Raw genomic sequence first — 3566 nt, 5'->3', positions numbered from 1 at the left:
AGATTTTAGGGCTGAAGTTGTTTCGTCGGTTGTTTCAAGAAGAGATCGGCAATAACAATGAGGAGTGGTAAAATTCACACATTATGCCGCACCCTGGAAATCTTATGAAGATCCCCCCGACTAGTCACCTCTGAAAGTTAACCACTTTTCTAAAACGAAGAAAAGTTGTGATTTCCCCCTATAAAAACCATGGTTTTGGTGCACCAGATTTTTTCAGTGCGAATTTCTTCGTTCAAAATCTTTTTTCAACAGTTTGAACACCGTGTAAAGTGAGAAGCTCATCACTAAATAATCTGCAACTATTTTCGTTGTACCTCGGAAAAGGTGCGAAGTCATCATCAAACTTTTAATTTACACTGGGGCTAAATGCAAGGATTTTCAATTTGGCCACCTGCGCGCGGCGGCGGCAGAACGTTACAAAACAGTTTTGCCCAATTGTCTCCCGCCGCCGCCCCTATCCGCGCGGCCGTATAAAATCAATCCTCCCCGCGCTGATAAACTGTTTGTGATGTCGCGAGACACTCTTTGCGAAGGGATCTGCACAACACGTTATGGCTCCTCGGGGACGCGCGACACACGGCTCTATACTACCTGCCCCTCCTCACCCCAACACCGACGGACGCACGCCTCTGCACTACACTTGCCCTCCGCTCCCCTTCCCCGCCTGCTTCTCGTCCTCGACGCTCAAACAACAGCAATACTCGTAAGCCAATTTCGCGAGTAAGCCTGCCTGCTCGGCGCTAGCCCAGTCATGGCGGACCCGCACACGACACACTCTTTTGGCAGAATTATTTTATTTTACTTAAAATCCTTGTTTTTATTTTTCTGCTGAGTGGCGCCGATAGCTGCGAATGGTCAATTAGTTCAGTTTTGTTGGGAAGAGCACACAGTATCCCCGCCCCCAAACAAATGTTGAGTGCGCTTCTAATGCGAGTACTTGTTGGACAAAAATAAGAACAACTGTTACGGCAGGACTGGGCGTGGCGCCGTCGTATGTGTCCCGATATGGAAGCCCTGACCGTGCCCGGCGCGCCAGGAACAGGTAAGGAGAATCGTGAGAGAGAGAGAGAGAGAGAGAGAGAGAGAGAGAGAGAGAGAGAGAGAGTGAGTGAGAGAGAGTCTAGCCGGTCGCTGCACTCGGTTGGCGCCTGGGAGTTAGGCATCGTGCAGACACCCGTGGTAGGCGGGCCGGCCCTCCCGTCGGGGGCTGAGCCGTGCGGGGAGAGGGGAGGGCGCGGTGCAAACATGGAAAGTGAATATTTTGGTGAGTTGGATCACGCGCGTGATATGCACTCCATGCATGTCATTGCGTCTCGTTGCACGTGCGTGTGTGTGTGTGTGTGTGGTTCGCGGAGGGAAAGAGATCACGGCTGCTGTATAGTCTTTTGCGCCAGATTTATCGCATGCAATAAGTCTTGCTCTGTGCGCCGCGGCGGCGCGGCTCCGAGGAACAAAGAGACTCGAAACACAAAATCGCTCGCACACGGTGTTGGCGGCGGTGGTGATCCTCTTCTCGCGCGACGAAGCAGGAATCTCTTCGTAAAAACCCCGCGTGTAATCTGAAAAACAAGCGCGAGAGGATTGCATTCGCCAAAATATAGGTTGGATTTGTGTCGCACTGCTTGTGCGGTATATCGAGTACACTTTGTTCTTTACATCCACGGCACCTATGGCGATTAAAACTTTGAGGAATGGAATCGTTTTCGTAAGCGTATCCGAGCCGACGACAAGGGCGAAGGGTGTCGATGCGAGTAGCATCGTATCGTCGGCCGGAGCCATAGGCAAAGAGAAGTACTAACGACACGACGGAATGGTCAGGAATAAAAGAAGTGGCCGCGGTCCCTCCTCGTCCCCGTCTTCCCTCCCCTTTTGCCCTTGTCTCCGCTGCACCCTCCCGCACCCCCTGGCGAGACATGGCCCTCTGCACATAGCGTTTATGGGGATGCAGCAGTAACGTAAAAGCTAAGTGGGTCGCATTTCCTCCTCGACAACAAACCGCGCAGCGGAAATTAAATCACCATGAGTGCAACCTCCACTTATTGAAACGCTCGCCCAGGTAAAAAAAACAAACAACCACCTGGGTGTTTTGTAATAGTTTTATTGTTGAGTCGCTGCTTTCTAAGAAATAGTAGCGAAAGATCCCATTGTCTTAATTCTCTTAAAATATATATTTATTCTTCTAAATTTAGCCTTATACCTCCAGAGAAATATTCGTAAAGAAAAAATACCCTACAAAAAAATTGATAGTTGTGGTGATGTGCAGGGCTGTGATGTGGCCAGCGAGGCTAAGCGGCCCATGAGTGGAATACCCAATACCAGGGGGGGGGGATGCCAAACACCGTACGTGGCACGGCGGCCACAGGGGCGGCCCTGCCGATAAGCACGAGAAAGAAAAAAACACATCAGGATCGAACAAAAAAAAAAGAACAAAAAAAAACAAGGGCGCAATGTTGTCCTCAAAGCAGCTCGATGGAACTTTCATCCCTTCGGACCGGTCCCCCTGCACAACACAGCGTCAGCAGGACAACACCGCACCCTCCGTAATGAGACGCACCCACCTTCTAATGGAGAGAGGGGCGGAGGGTGGACGACTTTAGGGGGTAGCGGGGTGTAGGATGTGGCGAATCGGGACCAATATCAAAGCGCGCACACACACGCACACACTAACTTATCTCAAAGTAATATAATGGATAATTTTGGCAAAAAGTTTCAAGGAACATGTAAGAAAAATGAGGTTGTTTTTCACACTGCAATTTTATGGTAGGGCAACATTCCGGTCTCGAGCAGTGCGCGTCGCATCCGCAACATTCTCATGAGAGGGGACAGGGGCGTCGTCGTCGCCGTAGGGAAGATGAGTCAGATTCCGATGCGGTTTTGTTGCGGCCTGTACCGCGGCGGGGCGGGGCGTGTGGTGACTGGTGACAGGTCCCCGGCGGACCGCGAGGCCCAAGCTGCTCGCCCCATTAAACCCCGCACGACCACCGCCGCCGCGACACTCCGGCCGCGGTGTCTGCTGCCGTCCCGGCCGTCCCCCTTGCGAGAATGTAGGCGTCTGCAGGTCATTAATTAATCCACTTTTGTATCGCACACCTTGTTGCGCACAGCGGATGCAATAATTGATTCTTTTCTCATTTCTCTCCCCCTCCCCCCTCGCGTCGGCCGTGCACTATTTGTTTGCGGGCGGGCGGGGCCGTCGGCCGTCGCCGCCTCCCCGCTCTCTTCTCTGCTGCTGCTGCTCCGCGGCATGAAAAATCGCGCGTTCCGTTATTCAGCGCGGACGATGATCGAGGGGGTACAGGAGGGGCGAGGAGGAGACGGGGGGTGGGGGTTGAACAACCGGGCTGCTGCAGCACCAGCACCGTGGTGCAGGCGCGAGGGGGCCTCAGGACTTCGTCGTCGTCGTCGTAGGGGCGGCGGCGTCTCGACTAGAAACACCACGACTCTTCAATTTTTATTATTTTTTATGACGGTGATTGCGTGCAGCAGACGCGCGTCCGCAGAGCTGCCGGCGGCTGCCAAGTCGACTTGTGTTCTGCGGGGGGTTGCCCTCCCCTGTCCTCCCCTCT

This window comes from Frankliniella occidentalis, unplaced genomic scaffold (genome assembly GCF_000697945.3).
Source record: "Frankliniella occidentalis isolate FOCC.00 unplaced genomic scaffold, Focc_3.1 Scaffold241, whole genome shotgun sequence".
Lineage (NCBI taxonomy): Eukaryota > Metazoa > Arthropoda > Insecta > Thysanoptera > Thripidae > Frankliniella > Frankliniella occidentalis.
Note: the sequence above shows the minus strand (reverse complement) of the source record.